Source organism: Poromitra crassiceps, assembly GCF_964638095.1.
Source record: "Poromitra crassiceps genome assembly, chromosome: 6".
Classification (NCBI taxonomy): Eukaryota; Metazoa; Chordata; class Actinopteri; order Beryciformes; family Melamphaidae; genus Poromitra; species Poromitra crassiceps.
This window is the reverse complement of record NC_139627.1, coordinates 5299360-5320108: the sequence shown is the minus strand read 5'-3', so window position 1 is coordinate 5320108 and position 20749 is coordinate 5299360. Positions and strand designations below refer to the sequence as shown.

At 43.4% G+C, this 20749-nt stretch overlaps 1 protein-coding gene across 1 annotated transcript in view; it reads right to left on the bottom strand.

Annotated features, from left to right (window-relative positions):
• opn7d (opsin 7, group member d) overlaps positions 1–8440 on the bottom strand; it is a 16684-nt gene extending 8244 nt beyond the window's left edge. Inside the window, exon 1 of the mRNA XM_083639115.1 lies at positions 8318–8440. The gene's annotated coding sequence lies outside the window, so the exon portion shown is untranslated. The remainder of the gene's footprint in view (positions 1–8317) is intronic.
• Positions 8441–20749: the final 12309 nt, after the last annotated feature.

Sequence of the window (20749 nt, the reverse complement as noted above, 5' to 3'; positions counted from 1 at the left end):
GTGTTCATTCTCCTCGCATCGTCAGTCAGCGTACAGACGCTCTGACCATGGTCCGGACCATTCAGTGTGTGGTCGGTCATGTGGTCTGTCACATACGTGGTCTGTCAGTGTTCCTCCTCGTCTTATGATCAGTGCTTGTGTTGCCCTCGGCTGCACCATGGGAAAATGATGCACATAAAGGAGACATGGGAAAATTCCAGTGAAGAGAATAAAAGAATTAACAGGAATAAGTCTGTGTGATTACATGGATGCAAGAATTCCCCTGTGCCACAACAAAGCCAACAAAATACCATGTAAGTTAATCTAGGGCACCCTGAACGAACGACAGGAGGAAAGAGCTAGAACTTAGACACATTAATTTTTAGATATGCATGGGAGATAAATAATTTTGAATAGAGTTTTTTAAATTGATTTAACACATTTCCTCAGTCAGCTCAGCCATGAAGACAAACTCATTCTGCCAGGCCGCTCAGCTCAGTTGGAAAATAATGCCATGACAGCTTTGTAGAAACCTCGCATCGCAGTCAGCGTACAGACGCACTGACCATGGTCACGACCACTTCAGTGTGTGGTCGGTCATGTGGTCTGTCACATACGTGGTCCGTCAGTGTTCCTCCTCGTCTTATGATCAGTGTACAGACGCACCGACCATGGTCCGGACCCCGTGTGTGGTCGGTCAGGTGGTCAGGACCCACGGCAGCTCAGAACAGCCCCCCATCCCCCTGAACACTAAATCACAACTAGACAATACTGGCCTACACCTAGTTTTAACATAATACCCGATCATTTATATTTATTGCTGTCATCAATAATTACTGCGATCATGCCTTTTCATCGCTGGAGCCTTGCTTGTCGAATCAGCTCCCGGGAACAATTAGGGCCTCGCACCCTCACAGGTGAGGGAGGGTATGCCACACCAAATGGTTCATTAAATTGTTCCAAAGTATAGGATGTTGTAGACAGGCTGTTCTTCATAAGATACAACACACCTCTAAACAGTCGGTGTCAAGTAGCTCTGAGATGCTAGTCTCGGCTCCCAGAGGGCTGAGTCTACTGAGATGCTAACTCCTTTTGCACACCTAGAAAGTGATGTGTTTTGTTCCCAGCTGTTTCACAGCAGTTTCTTTGGAGAAGAAGAATTGCGTAGCCTAGAACTGAGTAACCTAGTTGGCATGAGCAGCGATAGCCACCATGCAAGAACAGACAAAGGAAATATTAACAAAAGAAAATGAAACGTCATCGACAGAAAAAAAAAAACATGGAAAAGATGCAGAGCAAAATCATCACAGCAATGGCTGAGCACCAAAGGTGCAACCAAATTGAGCGAGGAATCGGATCTTGCAGACATCTATTGAAATGCTGTGTAGCAAATAAAAGACAATAATAAAGAGCAATATTGTGCTTGTTATTGAGCGGAAGATGAAATGATGCCCTTAGCAATAACTTATTGGCAAGAGGGAATTATTGCTCCCTGTGGCTCTATTTCACCAGAGGAAACCGATTGTAGGAGAAAACAAGCACAGATCCCGTAAGTTACAGGCCCACGCTCTGTGTGCTTCACCCAGCGGGCATTCTGACGATGTGCATCACCTCACTGACTGACTGACTCACATGAATTTGGCTCGTGTTGCCCTCGGCTGCACCATGGGAAAATGATGCACATAAAGGAGACATGGGAAAATTCCAGTGAAGAGAATAAAAGAATTAACAGGAATAAGTCTGTGTGATTACATGGATGCAAGAATTCCCCTGTGCCACAACAAAGCCAACAAAATAGCATGTAAGTTAATCTAGGGCACCCTGAACGAACGACAGGAGGAAAGAGCTAGAACTTAGACACATTCTTTTTTAGATATATGCATGGGAGATAAATAATTTTGAATAGAGTTTTTTAAATTGATTTAACACATTTCCTCAGTCAGCTCAGCCATGAAGACAAACTCATTCTGCCAGGCCGCTCAGCTCAGTTGGAAAATAATGCCATGACAGCTTTGTAGAAACCTGGCATCGCAGTCAGCGTACAGACGCACTGACCATGGTCACGACCACTTCACTGTGTGGTCGGTCATGTGGTCTGTCACATACGCGGTCCGTCAGTGTTCCTCCTCGTCTTATGATCAGTGTACAGACGCACCGACCATGGTCCGGACCCCGTGTGTGGTCGGTCAGGTGGTCAGGTCAGTGTGGTCTGTCATGTACGTTACGTGGTCCTCCGCCTTGTGTGGTCAGTGTTCCCTCTATAGCTTATCTTCCTGCAGTGCTCTTTAGTAACTGCCCAACAATGATGGTCATTGACATGCATTAAGACGAGAAGGAACACGGACCACGTAGGCTACGTGACAGACCACAGGCACACATGACCGACCACACATCAAGGCAAGTGGTCGTGACCATGGTCACTGACTGACGATGCCTTAAGATGACAAGGAACACGGACGGACCACGTAGCCTACGTGACAGACCACACTGACCAGCTGACCGACCACACACTAAGTGGTCCGGACCATGGTCAGAGCGTCTGTGCTGACTGACCATGCATTAAAATGAGAAGGAACACTGACGGACCACGTGACAGACCACACTGACCACCTGACCGACCACACACCAGTGGTCCGTGGTACAGTGACGGACCACACCAACTGGTCCGGACCATTCGCTTTAGCGCCCCCCTAGTGGTACAGACCAATGGTCTGTACAGACCACTGAAATGGCTACAACCCCTGCTGTTTTTAGGGGCATTCTGAGATTTCTTTGGGGGCATTTTTGCCCTTGCCCCTGGCTAAATTCTGACACTGTTCAGATGTGTATGTAATCAGAAGGCCAAAACAGACCCATGTGAGTCTGAAAGAGGGAGAGAGACAGAGAGAGAGAGAGAGAGAGAGAGAGAGAGAGAGAGAGAGAGAGAGAGACAGAGAGAGAGACAGAGAGAGAGAGAGAGAGACAAAGACAGAGAGACAAAGAGAGAGAGAGAGAGAGGGGCAGAGAGAGAGAGAGAGAGAGAGACAAAGACAGAGAGACAGAGAGAGAGAGAGAGAGAGAGAGAGAGAGAGCTTAACCAGCTGAACTGTGACTTTGGTCAGCTGTGACAGATTGAGTGTGTGGAGGGTGACTGAGCGAGAGTGACACAAACCGCTCTCAGTTAGATTCATGTCGATGCTCTCCAGTCTCTGAGCCTGCGGACGCCTCCCCTGCTCATCGATTTGATTCATTCGGACACCTTCGAGGTCTGCTGTGTCAGCCTCCGCGGAGAGATTTTGGCAAAGATGCGAGCTGCGTGCCTGTCTCTGCGACGGTAATGTATAAAGTTGAGAGGCAAGTTTCCAATCGTTAGAATTGATTTGGTGTGAGATTCATGTCATTCCGCTGAAACTAGGACTGTAACTCACAAGTTAACCGCTAAAAAGCCTGGAGTCAGGGGAAGATAGCGGCCAATCAACCGCTGACAGACTGTTGAAACGTACAGGTTCTTAGAAATCGTAGCTGATGCCTGCGTTTCCTTCAGCCCACACATTCCTATGAATAACCAATTTCAGCGGATCTTCTTCAAACAACTTACTTATGAATATATATACTTACATGAGAATATGTGTGTGCCTTTGACACAATATATCTTGAAGTGTTACTTCTAACTGTAAAATGTCACATTGCATCTTGTCTGCTTGGCTTTGCTTGGCTTGCTCTGTCCCATAGAGCAGGGAGACTCAACTTGCTTTGCCCGGGGGCCACTTTCGTGAAATGATAGAAGGCCAGGGGCCAGTTAATAAACAAACAATACACATTTTTCTGTAGTGGATTGTAGGTTTTTGGGGTGTCAGCCGGAGTTTAGTCTGACAATGTTGTGCACACCGGATACTATAGTTAGTTAGGTTAACTACATACATAAGTGCCTGGGCAGACGGCAGTATTTGACAATTTAGCAGGTAAATCATAGATTATTGAAAGATATTCCATATTCCAGACTGAAATGCTATAACAGAAGTGGAGTATTGGCCAGAATGACATGAACATTTGGACACTTATTCCGCGGGTATCTTGCGTTCAGGTGCACTATAATTATTATTTTTTCCAATTCCATGTGGCCCGCGGGCCGCAAGTTGAGTATCACTGCCATAGACGTTCAATCTACAAGACAATTCTGGATCTGCTTCTTCTTATTTGTGCTTTGTGTCAACGACTCTCTATAATAATGGACATTTCTATTGGGTTACTGCCTTTTTGAGTGCTTATGTAGTAGCCATGTCTGACTTTGCAATAACCTTTTATACAATTTTGATTGATGGTATTTTATATTTTTTAGTTTGTTGTACGTTGTGTGACTGCGTCATTCTCTTGATGCTGCCTTTTTGGCAATGCGTGTCTTAGAAAAGAAAGTTTTCTTTCAATCAATCTGATAAAGGCTACAATTAAGGTTAAATAATAAATAAATAAGGCAATAAAATGGAGCGGGTTGTTTCATACAGACAACCCACCCTCAAAACCAGAATGCTGGCCATGAATAGTTCTCTGTTGCAAAAACCCCTGCCTTCAACATGTATGTCACATGTCACATGGATGTTGTGTGTCACATGATGCCATGAGGGAATTGAACTTCATCCGCCCTCTGCTGTGTCCAACTGCCTCCTCATCTGAGAGTGACTGATAACTACAGGGGTGCTGGCTGTATTCTAAAGCAACATTATTTCCCTCCTAGTTACATGTAGTTACAGGGTAACTACAGGGGTGCAGGCTGTATTCTAAAGCAACATTATTTTCCTCCTAGTTACATGTAGTTACAGGGTAACTACAGGGGTGCGGGTTGTATTCTAAAGCAACATTATTTTCCTCCTAGTTACATGTAGTTACAGGGTAACTACAGGGGTGCAGGCTGTATTCTAAAGCAACATTATTTTCCTCCTAGTTACATGTAGTTACAGGGTAACTACAGGGGTGCAGGCTGTATTCTAAAGCAACATTATTTTCCTCCTAGTTACATGTAGTTACAGGGTAACTACAGGGGTCCGGGTTGTATTCTAACGCAACATTATTTTCCTCCTAGTTACATGTAGTTACAGGGTAACATTTCCCTCCTATTTACATGTACTTACAGGGTAACTACAGGGGTGCAGGCTGTATTCTAAAGCAACATTTTTTCCCACCTAGTTACATGTAGTTACAGGGTAACTACAGGGGTGCGGGTTGTATTCTAAAGCAATGTTAATTCCCTCCTAGTTACATGTAGTTACAGGGTAACCTTATTTCCCTCCTATTTACATGTAGTTGCAGGGTAACTACAGGGATGCTGGCTGTATTCTAAAGCAATGTTAATTCCCACCTAGTTACATGTAGTTACAGGGTAACATTATTTCCCTCCTATTTACATGTAGTTTCAGGCTAACTACAGGGGTGCGGGTTGTATTCTAAAGCAATGTTAATTCCCACCTAAGTTACATGTAGTTACAGGGTAACATTATTTCCCTTCTATTCACATGTAGTTACAGGGTAACTACAGGGGTGCTGGCTGTATTCTAAAGCAACATTATTGTCCTCCTAGTTACATGTAGTTACAGGGTAACATTATTTCCCTTCTATTCACATGTAGTTACAGGGTAACTACAGGGGTGCTGGCTGTATTCTAAAGCAACATTATTGTCCTCCTAGTTACATGTAGTTACAGGGTAACTACAGGGGTGCGGGTTGTATTCTAAAGCAATGTTAATTCCCTCCTAGTTACATGTAGTTACAGGGTAACATTATTTCCCTTTTATTTACATGTAGTTACAGGGTAACTACAGGGGTACCGGTTGTATTCTAATGCAATGTTAATTCCCATCTAGTTACATGTAGTTACAGGGTAACATTATTTCCCTCATATTTACATGTAGTTACAGGCTAACTACAGGGATGCTGGCTGTATTCTAAAGCAATGTTAATTTCCACCTAGTTACATGTAGTTACAGGGTAACATTATTTCCCTCATATTTACATGTAGTTACAGGCTAACTACAGGGATGCTGGCTGTATTCTAAAGCAATGTTAATTTCCACCTAGTTACATGTAGTTACAGGGTAACATTATTTCCCTCCTATTTACATGTAGTTAAAGGGTAACTACAGGGGTGCGGGTTGTATTCTAAAGCAATGTTAATTCCCACCTAAGTTACATGTAGTTACAGGGTAACATTATTTCCCTTCTATTCACATGTAGTTACAGGGTAACTACAGGGGTGCAGGCTGTATTCTAAAGCAACATTATTTTCCTCCTAGTTACATGTAGTTACAGGGTAACTACAGGGGTGCGGGTTGTATTCTAAAGCAATGTTAATTCCCTCCTACTTACATGTAATTACAAGGTAACTACAGGGGTGCGTGTGAAGAATTTACGAGAATTATGACATGTGGCAAAGGACCACTGGTCGGATTCAAGCCCGGGTTGGCCACGCGAAGGACTAAGCCTCAGTGGTACACGCTCTACCAAGTGAGCGAGGGAATTAACATTGAATAGGTACCCGGTAGTTACAAAAATAGCCACGGTATAATAACAGAATAGGTAGCCGGTAGTTGCAAAAATAGCCACGGTATACGTTATTTATACCCCTTTATTACTCCCTTATTCCATAAATTCAGATTGTGTTACCCTGTACTTACCCCGTAACTTCAGATTTTGTTACCCTGTACTTACCCTGTAAGTTGTGGGCTGTAATCTAAAGCTTTACCGGAAAAACTGCAGTTACAGGCAGTTACATGTAGGTGTATCATGGTTAATAATCCTCGCACTTTCTGTTGTACTAGAGGTGTATATGTGTGTTTTGTTAGTGTTCTGTCACTTTAAGAGCCGTTTGGTTGCCTTTTAGGGAGTGACGCACCTTGCGTTCTTCCCAGTTCAACTTGACCGTGTGTCTGCATGTCATCTGCTGAAGATGCGTTCCAGAACAGATCAGCGCTGTTTAGCAGATTAAATGAACTCAACTGGCATTCCTGCTCTGTCGTCTTTAACAACACAATTATGCAAGATCACACCTTCACATAAGCAGTGGAAGATGATTCACCGGTAATATGCTAATTGCAGTTTGTAACTAATGCAATTATACATTTCCACAGAAAGTGTCGATACTCAGTTTGGCATGAATGTAAACTCCAGTGACATTCATGCAATGATTCTGCTGACGGATGATAAAAAGCTTAAAATGTGTTTAAGATTCCCAGGTTTGCCGTAGTTACATGAAAACAGATCAATTACTTATCTCTGTCACCAGTTGACAGTACATGTATATTTACATGTGTATTTATATCGAACAAAAACAAACCCTGTTCTTGCACCATAGTCCAGTGGTTCTCAAATGGGGGTCCGGGGACCCCCAGGGGTCCTTGAGGGGGTTCCAGGGGGTCCCCAGCCAAAAGAGGGGTAATTTATTTTTGCTATAATTCCATTCATAAGTAACACAATGACTATTTTGGTCATGGGTTTTATACACTTTCTGTAAAAAAAAACATATGAAAGAAACAAAATCCTATCAAGTGGGGGTCCATGGTCAAATTCTTGTCAGTTTAGGGGTCCTTCATGTGAAAAAATTTAAGAACCACTGCTATAGTTGGTCATTGTAAAAAAAAAACGAATTTTCTGTTCCTCTGTTAGGCCAGAGTGAAAACCCACAAACAAGAGAGCGGTCGATATACACTTTGATACAGTACAAGCTCACACACACCGACGACAGACACAGCAAGCATGAGAATGATGTGTGGCAAGCAGCCTGCAATTTCACATTTTGCAGAAAAGCACCACAGACTGTCTTGAAAATGGCCAATAGCAAACAGCTCAAACTTTGACTTCAAAAATACAGAAAAAAACAGGCATGTCACTGATCTTATTACTAAATACTCATTCTGCCAGAGATCGAACAGTAAGTTGGCTGTGATGCCTGTGCCTTGATCTAATCAGCGTTGCTGCAGCCTCAGCACAAATCCGTGTGCACTGACTTGAGGCAGAATTTGAACCTTGACTGTCCTTTAGAAAAAGAAGAGAAACTTTAACACAATCAGATGCTATTTTAAGAGGGAGCGTCGGTGTATGGCTGGCAGCAACCAGTGCAATTTGAGACAGAGAAGTAAACTGTGCCAGACCACGCTAAGATAAAATTGAGAGGCTTTCGATCACATGGACTTCACTATATAGCATCATCATATATTACTGGATACAACAAGCAACCCTCAGACATTTGGAAGGTCAGCAAAGTGCGTCATCTTCTGTTTTGTTTCATGTCTAAACTCCTCGTATTGGTCTGGAAGCAGAAAGGACAGAGAGGAGAGAGAGAGAAAGAGAGAGAGAGAGTTGTGCTACTTACCTTCCAGGGAGGAATGGCGTGTCCTCAGGTAAACTCATATGGAGGCCACGTGGAGAGCAGGACACAGAGGTGATGAGCCTGGGCAGCCAGCAAGAGACAGAGGGAGAGAGCCAGCAAGAGACAAGGGAGAGAGAGAGAGAGAGAGAGGGAGAGAGAGAGAGAGAGAGAGCGAGAAGGAGAGCGAGAGAGAGGGGGAGAGAGAGAGAGAGAGAGGGAGAGCGAGAGAGAGGGGGAGAGGAGCACCAGACCTGATTCACAGGCTTGCACTGAATGAGTCTGGTTAGGGTATCCTCCTCTTCAATGGCACACACTCATACACACACATCCAGTCAGGTGGACACACACACACACACACACACACACACACACACACACACACACACACACACACACACACACACACACACACACACACACACACACACACACACACACTCAGTCTCTCGTGCAGCCACAGTCACAGTGTGTGCACTCCTTGTGGAGATGCTCGGAGTCCCAGTGGTGGAGAAGGAGCAGCCCAGCAGCCCACAGTGACGCCAGAGAGAGAGAGAGAGAGACACAGTGACGCCAGAGAGAGAGAGAGAGAGGGACAGATGAGCATAGTAACTGGCAAGCACTGTGTCACTGATGACTCAAAGGACCCCCCCCCCTATATATATCCAAACTCTCTCATGTCTTGTGTTTGTTTCAGAAGGATACACACTCACACACACACACACACACACACACACACACACACACACACACACACACACACTCTCACTCTCACTCTCCTCTCCTCTCTCTCTCACACACACACACACACACACACACACACACACCTACAGCCTACTGCTAACAGTCATTTGTTGTGGGCAGCATTGTTTGAGTGTATTTTCCTTTGTTTCAGAAATACATACACACCGATGACACACACACACACACACACACACACACACACACACACACACACACACACACACACACACACACACACACACACACACACACACACACACACACACACTCTCACTCTCACTCTCCTCTCCTCTCTCTCTCACACACACACACACACACACACACACACACACACACACACACACACACACACACACACCTACAGCCTACTGCTAACAGTCATTTGTTGTGGGCAGCATTGTTTGAGTGTATTTTCCTTTGTTTCAGAAACACATACACACCGATGACACACACACACACACACACACACACACACACACACACACACACACACACACACGCACACACATGCACACGCACACGCACACGCACACGCACACAAATCCTTTGTTCAGTGGATTCCTTCTGTTACCAAAATAAATGGTTAAATGGCCCTTGGGCCCTCATTGTGTTAATGTGCACACACACACACACACACACACACACACACACACACACACACACACACACACACACACACACACACACACACACACACACACACACACACACACCAGTCAGAGGCTCTCTGATCCACACACATTTTCCCATAAACAACATCTTTGTTGTCCGGTGAAGGCAGTACAGTCACTCAGTAGGCAGGGGAAGGGCAATGTTAAAAACAGTGTCAATGTTCTTTAAGATAACTCAATGATACCAGTCGTGCATGTTTTATGGGTTCATAGATATTCAAATTAAAGAACAATATTCTGATTAAACATTACAGTCTAACCCTTCTGAATGACTGATCCCAGATAAGACTGGTGGCAAACTGACTTTCAGCTTTCAGCGTCCAAAATGAATAGTACGGTCGGCCACCTTCATTTCAGCCTTGGTCGCAGGCTACAGTGAATCCAGCTGCTGTGCTCCACATCTGTACTGTGTCCTGGTGGCACGCATCTGAACTGCACCTGAAGCGTTGTGTCATTCTACTTTATAGCACCCACCCAAGGAAGTTCTATATTAAGCCGCCCATACGGTGGGCTGGGAGCGACAGGCGTGAGAAGCTGCTTAACTGTACAGAAGCTGCAGGGCTTTCAGAGGAGCCATGAAGAGCAGGGCCTCGTCACGTTCATACCTCAGCACGGGGCACCTGGCCACCTCTCCTTCTCCGTTCTCTCCTCCCCCACATTTCCCATTCTCTCCCCACCTCCTCCCTCTCCCTGATCTCTTCTCCTCCACATCCCCCTGCTCTCCTTCCCCCCTCCCCTCCCCTGCTCTCTCCTCTTTCCCCCCTCCCCTGCTCCTTCCCCACCTCCTATACTCCCCAACATTTCCCATTCTCTCCCCACCCCATCACTCTCTCACATTCCCCCTGCTCTCCCTCCCTTCTCCTGCTCTCTCCTCCGCTCTCTCCTATATTTCTATATTTTCTATATTTCTCTATCAATTGTTCAATGTGTTATCATTATTCTGTAATTTGCTACTGTTGTGTCAGCTAGAATTAGCTAGACATATTCTCTGTGAAGCCCTCTGGGACATGCTTGTGAATTAGGGCTATACAAATAAACTTGACTTGACATGACTTGACTTCTCAGGCCCCCTCGCTCGGACACATTTAGACAAACTCAGTGCTGCGCCCGGTGGTGTGCCGCAGTATGTATGATGACCCCTTCAACGGCTTCCTGGACATGACGTTCAGCAGGAACTGATCAGGAAATGATGAGAGATCGTGTTGAACACGAGCGCGGCTTTGACCAGTCAGCTTCCATTAGATCATACAGACATGCGGGTCAGTGAATCATCTGAGTCTCCTGGAACAGTCAGTCCCAAGGTTGATGCATGATGGTGCTGCTCACCAAGGTTGATGCATGATGGAGCTGCTCACCAAGGTTGATGCATGATGGAGCTGCTCACCAAGGTTGATGCATGATGGAGCTGCTCACCAAGGTTGATGCATGATGGAGCTGCTCACCAAGGTTGATGCATGATGGTGCTGCTCACCAAGGTTGATGCATGATGGAGCTGCTCACCAAGGTTGATGCATGATGGAGCTGCTCACCAAGGTTGATGCATGATGGAGCTGCTCACCAAGGTTGATGCATGATGGAGCTGCTCACCAAGGTTGATGCATGATGGTGCTGCTCACCAAGGTTGATGCATGATGGAGCTGCTCACCAAGGTTGATGCATGATGGAGCTGCTCACCAAGGTTGATGCATGATGGAGCTGCTCACCAAGGTTGATGCATGATGGAGCTGCTCACCAAGGTTGATGCATGATGGAGCTGCTCACCAAGGTTGATGCATGATGGTGCTGCTCACCAAGGTTGATGCATGATGGAGCTGCTCACCAAGGTTGATGCATGATGGCACTGCTCACCAAGGTTGATGCATGGCGCTGCTCATGCAGTAGTAGCAGTAGAACGGGCTCTGCTGCTCCAAGGTTGATCCTGACCTCAACTGTCTTATCAGGTGACAACAGGTAGATGTTCAAAAAAGGTAAGTAGCTCATTCAATGCACTCACACACAGACTATGTAGGGACCCTAACCCTTTTTTATTTTTATATTATTATTTTTTTCTGATTTTTCTCCCCAATTGTACTTGGCCAAATTTCCCCCCTGCTGCCCCAGTCGCTGCTCCACCCTCTGCCGATCTGGGGAGAGCCGCAGACTAGCACCACGCGTCCTCCGACACATGCGCAGTTGCCAGCCGCTTCTTTTCATCTGATGGGGAAGGAGGGGGGGGGATCTTCACCGGCAGGACGTAGCACGTGGGAGGATCACACTATGTTGCCTGTTGCCTGTGCAACATGAACACATTTGAAAAATGTCACAATAAATAGTCAATCTCAAATAAAAATCTAATCTAAAACAACTTGCAGCACCTGTGTGTCAGGGGAGGGTTGGCTCATTGATTTTATATTCCTGGTGCTCTTTTCCCACTGAACCGCAGTGCCATTTGTTATAATCAGGTGGACTTAATTATTCAAAAGATTCAAGATTTAATATTTGATATGGCATCATAGCGTCAAGGACAAAATGACCTGCACTAAGCTAATCGTTCGATTACTCTTCATGTCACTTTCCTATCTCATAATTAAGTCATGCAGAACGATTTACATATTAAATGCAATGCACAGTTGATCCACCAATGATAATTTGAGGACAACTTTTCCTTCACTACAAAATGATGACATTGGGTATATGGGAAAACAAGGAGTAAGTGACAATATAGCCTTTCATGCCCATTCACTCTCATGCTGCTCCCTATTGCGTCATTAGCATTGGTGCAATGGTGAGTTTATGCTTGAATTAATGCTCAGTCATGTTTCTGTTTTACGAGGTGTGACTTAATTATGATTTTTCAGTCATCCTTGGTAGAGAGAGAGAGGGGAAGACAGAGAGAGAGAGAGAGAAAGGGAGGGAGGCTAAGTTTGTTAGCTGGCCTGCTAGCCACACCCCATTTCCTTACCATGCACCACCATCCACCCTAGCCTAGGTAAACCCAGCCCCCACGTGACCTGCTCTCTCAGTTCCCAGTCACTAGTGACTGAGAACAGGTCTGAGAGCAGGTCACGTGGGGGATGGGTTTACCCAGGCTACATCCACCCCACCACTCACATACACCTAGCCACTCCCCCTATCCACCCCTGGAACCCTGACTCCTTACAACCTTCCTATCCCTATAGCTACTAGCTCCTTTTCCCCAGAGCCGTTTAGATAGAAGAGTCCCGACATCTCCATTCACTCCAATGGACCAGTTTTTTACTCTCAAGAGTTCCAGGAAGTAAGGTCTATGGAGTCCTGGATTAAGCAGCACTGTCGAGTTGCAGCAAAATAGACAGTTTGTGTTGTACTCTGAAAGGGTTCCCCCCCCCTTGAATCAAATTGTACATTATCAGCTTTATTTTAGCATGCAAAAGTAGCGCGATACCCATTCCTGGCTGTTCATTGGCTAATGAGTCTCGCATTTTGGTCCTCCGCGGACGCCACTCTCTCTCTAGAGGACACTACTTTTCCCTAGCCCCCCTTCCCACACCACACCTCCTCACACCACCCACATCCCCCTAGCCACTCCCCCTACCCGCACCTCAAATGCTGACTCTCTACGACCTTCCTATCCCTAGCTACAGCCTTTTCCAATGTCTGATGAGCTGAATGTCATTCTGTTATACTCTGTTATTGAACAATAGGTTACAGTTATTTCATGCCTCATATTAGCAATATTTTACTGGTACCCTGAGTAACATTAGTCTGCAGTATATCCATTTTCAAACTAATTAATTCTGATACTGTAGGCTAATAGATAAAGCACTGATGATAATAATAATACAGTACATGCTTTGAATTCCTTAGATAATAGCTATGCCGTGTTCTAAGCAGACTGGATGGCCACCCGTAGATGCTCATTATAACCTAAGAGACTTGACTTGGACTTGTGACCAGACTTGACTTGGACTTGCCAATCAAAGACTTGAGACTTCACTTGGACTCTAGCTCAAAGACTTGAGACTTCACTTGGACTCTAGCTCAAAGACTTGAGATTTGACTTGCAAAAAATGACTTGTTGTGAGCATCCCTGTTAGGCTACTGTGACTGAATTGGTAACACTTTATAATAACGTTCAGTAGTAAGTCATTTATAAGCTATTAGTTAATGATGAACTAATGATGAACTAATAATTTACAAAACATTAATATACATTTGTAGATGATTAACACGTTCACTGCCGTTGGCGAGTTGACTCGTCAAAAAAATCCAACGGTTGACTGCCATTGGCGAGTTAACTCGTCAAAAAAAAAATGTGACGGGACGTTGATCTAACCCTTTTACATCTCCTATAAAAATATGGGAGCCACCGAACGTGTACAACCCATTCCACCGACCCACTAAGTGGCGACAGTGCTCTCCAGACTATTGAAAGCCGAGCCAAAACTGCAGGGAAAAGCGTGAGGAAGCCATTCTCATACTGTAGGCGAAAACGCTTTCGCGCTGGAGCACAACGGTGGCGCACAACGGTGGGGGGTTCCAAAAATAGACTGGGTGGAACACACTTTGAAACACGCAGCATAAAGCCCAGAATCGCAAAAGCTTCATCAAAGCTCTCAACCGAAACCCCAAGAAACGAGCGAGCCCATCCAGACTCGCCCGACGAGGGGCAGCCAGGCAGCACAGACAACAGAAATTCGCTTGTGACACGCCCGCTGCAGCCACAGAGGGAGGAGGAGAACACACACGGAGGGAGGAGTTTGAAGGAGAGGGGGGTTTCCTGCTGTTATGGAGGAAATTATTGTTCAAAACTATTGTTTAGATGTCTGACGTCTTACTGATGCCAAAAATAAATGGTTAAAGTGACTGTTCTATCGAATTTCACAAAAAGGCATTTTTCTCACCTTTCATTTTCAGACGCTGAAACCATGCTGTATTCAACTGCTAATGCCTACATAACTACTAACTCTACAAACTAACTCTTTTAGACAGAGAAAGCACACATTCTATTAGTTCTTTTGAGATATTTTGTGTTCACAAAATCCTAACAGAAAAGAATCCTCGGCTCTTGAAAGATGAGCCAGAATCCTCAAAAAAAAAACTTGGCAGAAGCTACCTACAGTATTGAAAAAACGGCTGGCAGTGAATGTGTTAATATGTGTTATGTAAACATATCATAAATCTGTTGTAAGTCATCTATAAACTTTTAGTAAATCATTAAATTATCATACATAAATCATTAGTAAATGATTAATAAGTCATTAGTCAATATATTATGGATCACTCAAGTCATAAAAAGTTTTTTTTTGTTATTCCAACAATGTCTCTTTGTTAATCATGAACAAATGATGAGCAAATCATTAGTAAATTATGTATAAGCTAGTCGATAGATAATGAATTACTTTCTGTTCTGTCTAGCAGTATCTATTTCGTCACTATACACCTTTGTTAAGCATGAACAAAAATGATGAACAAATCATTACTATATCTGTATATAATTTGTATAAGGTATAGTAAAAAGCATCAAAACAATTATGATCAGTGTTACTGTACCATAACTGTACCAGCTATGACCTGTTAGTGAAGCTCCTCCCCAGGCCAACAGAAGCAGTCAGCACTTAGAAGCACTGCAACACAAACTACAAAGTCTTCCCCAACTGTAACAAATGATGTGTAAATCATTTACAAGTCACTTATGAGGCTTTCTGTATCCCCTGATCTAAAGTGTAAACAATTCATCACACATAAATGTGTTGCATCATTTGTAGATAACTGTGAGCCTGTTAGAATTCAATGTCCATAACTAGCCTGTTATCTCTACTGTACTGTACAGTCAACAGGGGGGGGGGGGGGGCACTCCTAGTCTACCTCTGTGAGATCTCTAACCAATCATGGTCAAGTGTTGAATCATTCTGGGTGATTTCTTCTGCTGAATCAGCGTCTGGGCATGCTTCCTGTTTTTACCAACTTTTGCTGAGGCTATTGGCTTCACTTCTCCCTGTGGTTGCTATATGGTAAGTCTCACTTTTTAAATTATAGTTGAAAGTCGCAGAGAATGTTTGTTGTGATCATAGTTTCACTTTTATCTCTCTAGCTACAATACAGTGATGGAACTCTGAGTTTGGTTTGAGAGACAAAAGCTCATCAAAGGGGCCCTGAGGTGAAGTAAATTAGGGGCCCTTGATATGAAAAAGGTTGAGAATCACTGGCATAGGGGACCTAAATATATCTCTCTCTCTCTCTCTAAATAATGACATATAGGCCTAAATTAAGTAGCCTATAAATAAACAAACCTAAATATGTGTCCTTGTGTATTTTTGTGGTAATTTAATAGCAGACACAATTAGATTTTGATTTGATGCAAGTGGCATTTCAAAACCAGAGGAGATGCCTTCCCCTGTTATCTACCCGGTATTTGTGAAACAAAATCATTGAAGTGAAAGTTTTGTCACAAAACTATTGTTGCATTTTTTTATTGGGCATTTTTAAGTGGGTATACTCAAATCCTGGAGCTTTCCTAGTGGGTATACTGCGTATACCTGCGTATCACGTAGACTACACCACTGATAATTGTTTTGAGGCTTTTAACAGGCTACCTTAAGTCATTAATGATACATCAACAAATTACTGTACATACAGATCATTACTAATGATTTGTTCATCATTTGTTCATGATTTACAAATGTGTAAAGTGACGAGATACTGGTAGACAGAACAGATGTTTAGAATATAAAGACTGAATGACTTAGAAGTTATTTATAATGTATATGAACTAATTACCTATAATCATTTACTAATGATTTGCTTATCATTTGTTCATGATTAACAATAGAGATAATCGTTGGAATATAAAAACTTTTAATGACTTACAAGTGATTCATAATATATTGACTAATTACGATTTATGATCATTTAATGATTTACTAAAAGTAAACACATTTTTTATATGTTTACATAACACTTATTAATAATCTACAAATGTTTGTAAATGACTAGTTCATCATTACTTCATCATTAACTAATAGCTTATAAATGATTTACTACTGAACGTTATTATAAAGTGTTACCACTGAATTTTCTTTCTTTCTTTCTTTCTTTCTTTCTTGGTGGTGGTGGGGGGACTTACTGTATCCTTTAAATATAAAGGGTTACAGCTGAAACCCTCAAGTCCACAACTTTGAGGCTTTCAGCTGTGTGAGGGTAAAGAGCTTTGGGTGTTGGTGGAGATGTTCTTCAGAGGTAAAAGCACGTTAGGGCTCAGTATTAAACATACGGTGTAGCCTCTCTCTCCCACTAACCTGAATAGATAAAAAGCTAAATGAAATAGCAAAAACGTGCCTTTCTGGTGGGGCAGTCTTTAGCTCAGTAAGTAACAAGTAGCCTAGCAACAGTTCATTTCCTCCAGTAATTAAAATACTTTTCATAATCCATCGTCATTCCCTCTGTGTTTTGCATTGGAGCGATGAGTTTCCAGGAGTTAATTGAGTTTTCAAAGGAGCACACCGTGGAATTACTTTTAATTTATGTAAAACCTAACTGAAAATTGATTGGTGGCACAGGCTGGTCTGTTAAGCCAGCTTAACAGCACTTCAGGAAGCCGCACCACCGCTAATTAACCAGATGTATAAGGTTGGTGCTGTTCCCGGGTTGCCATCATTACCGGTCCCTCAGTACACATCTGACAGAGCCAGTAAACCAACATCCTCTTAAGTCAACATCCTCGCTGGCAGTTCTGAAACTGCAGAAGGGTCAGCAGATCTCAGGACCACTAACCTAATGTACCTGGTGCCTTTTTTTGAATGCTTCCAGGGGGAACTGGTCCAAAATTCAGGTTTTATCACATAACTGGAGAGCTATCGAAGCAACAACAATGTTTCTATGGCAGGTAAAATGCCTTGTTATGTTATATGGTCCAGACCAAGACCCATTTCCTTTCCGTTTCCATGGTTAAAGTTTTGTGCCCCACAAAATGTCAAGCAATTTGACATTAACTTTGATTTTTGTTTAGTTTGAAGAACCATTTTCTGAGGATTCTTATGCGGAAAAAAATATTGTTCTTACTATATTTTTAGAAATATTCAAAGTCAGAAGGTGAATCAATGGTAGGATCTGCTTATTTGAACTTCAATCTTCGTGCTTCAACTTCAGATTTATGTTTTATTTTGTTGGGTAATCTTTTATATTACAGGCCATTAATTACACAGTAATGACTGTAAATAACTAGGCCTGAGTCATATCCAAGTAAAATAGATGTATTAACTAATAGGCATGAGTGAATATACAGTACACAATTCTAAAAAGTGCTTTTAGCAGTAAAGGTTCTGGAGGTATAAAATAAAGTAGCTGAAAAACGCCAGAACGCTCCTGTACACTGCCTCCATTGATGGATCTTCCACAGAGGGGCAGGACACCCATTACAGGAAGTGACTACACCTGTGCAGAAACAGCCATTACAGGAAGTGACTACACCTGTGCAGAAACATCAATTACAGGAAGTGACTACACCTGTGCAGAAACGTCCATTACAGGAAGTGACTACACCTGTGCAGAAACAGCCATTACAGGAAGTGACTACACCTGTGCAGAAACATCCATTACAGGAAGTGACTACACCTGTGCAGAAACATCAATTACAGGAAGTGACTACACCTGTGCAGATACATCCATTACAGGAAGTGACTACACCTGTGCAGAAACATCCATTACAGGAAGTGACTACACCTGTGCAGAAACATCCATTACAGGAAGTGACTACACCTGTGCAGAAACATCAATTACAGGAAGTGACTACACCTGTGCAGAAACAGCCATTACAGGAAGTGACTACACCTGTGCAGAAACATCCATTACAGGAAGTGACTACACCTGTGTAGAAACATATCCATTACAGGAAGTGACTACACCTGTGCAGAAACATCAATTACAGGAAGTGACTACACCTGTGCAGATACATCCATTACAGGAAGTGACTACACCTGTGTAGAAACATATCCATTACAGGAAGTGACTACACCTGTGCAGAAACATCCATTACAGGAAGTGACTACACCTGTGCAGAAACATCCATTACAGGAAGTGACTACACCTGTGCAGAAACATCCATTACAGGAAGTGACTACACCTGTGCAGAAACATCCATTACAGGAAGTGACTACACCTGTGCAGATACATCCATTACAGGAAGTGACTACACCTGTGCAGAAACATCAATTACAGGAAGTAACTACACCTGTGCAGAAACATCCATTACAGGAAGTGACTACACCTGTGTAGAAACATATCCATTACAGGAAGTGACTACACCTGTGCAGAAACATCAATTACAGGAAGTAACTACACCTGTGCAGAAACATCCTTTACAGGAAGTAACTACACCTGTGTAGAAACATATCCATTACAGGAAGTGACTACACCTGTGCAGAAACATCCATTACAGGAAGTGACTACACCTGTGCAGAAACATCCATTACAGGAAGTGACTACACCTGTGCAGAAACATATCCATTACAGGAAGTGACTACACCTGTGTAGAAACATATCCATTACAGGAAGTGACTACACCTGTGCAGAAACATCAATTACAGGAAGTGACTACACCTGTGCAGATACATCAATTACAGGAAGTGACTACACCTGTGCAGATACATCAATTACAGGAAGTGACTACACCTGTGCAGATACATCAATTACAGGAAGTGACTACACCTGTGCAGAAACATATCCATTACAGGAAGTGACTACACCTGTGCAGATACATCAATTACAGGAAGTGACTACACCTGTGCAGATACATCAATTACAGGAAGTGACTACACCTGTGCAGAAACATCCATTACAGGAAGTGACTACACCTGTGCAGATACATCAATTACAGGAAGTGACTACACCTGTGCAGAAACATCCATTACAGGAAGTGACTACACCTGTGCAGAAACATCAATTACAGGAAGTGACTACACCTGTGCAGATACATCAATTACAGGAAGTGACTACACCTGTGCAGAAACATCCATTACAGGAAGTGACTACACCTGTGCAGAAACATCCATTACAGGAAGTGACTACACCTGTGCAGAAACATATCCATTACAGGAAGTGACTACACCTGTGCAGATACATCCATTACAGGAAGTGACTACACCTGTGCAGAAACATCCATTACAGGAAGTGACTACACCTGTGCAGAAACATCCATTACAGGAAGTGACTACACCTGTGCAGAAACGTCCATTACAGGAAGTGACTACACCTGTGCAGAAACATCCATTACAGGAAGTGACTACACCTGTGCAGAAACATCCATTACAGGAAGTGACTACACCTGTGCAGAAACATCCATTACAGGAAGTGACTACACCTGTGCAGAAACATCCATTACAGGAAGTGACTACACCTGTGCAGAAACATCCGTTACAGGAAGTGACTACACCTGTGCAGAAACATCCATTACAGGAAGTGACTACACCTGTGTAGAAACATCCATTACAGGAAGTGACTACACCTGTGCAGAAACATCCATTACAGGAAGTGACTACACCTGTGCAGATACATCCATTACAGGAAGTGACTACACCTGTGCAGAAACATCCATTACAGGAAGTGACTACACCTGTGCAGAAACATCCATTACAGGAAGTGACTACACCTGTGCAGAAACGTCCATTACAGGAAGTGACTACACCTGTGCAGAAACATCCATTACAGGAAGTGACTACACCTGTGCAGAAACATCCATTACAGGAAGTGACTACACCTGTGCAGAAACATCCATTACAGGAAGTGACTACACCTGTGCAGAAACATCCATTACAGGAAGTGACTACACCTGTGCAGAAACATCCGTTACAGGAAGTGACTACACCTGTGCAGAAACATCCATTACAGGAAGTGACTACACCTGTGTAGAAACATCCATTACAGGAAGTGACTACACCTGTGCAGATACATCCATTACAGGAAGTGACTACACCTGTGCAGAAACATATCCATTACAGGAAGTGACTACACCTGTGCAGAAACATCCATTACAGGAAGTGACTACACCTGTGCAGAAACATCCATTACA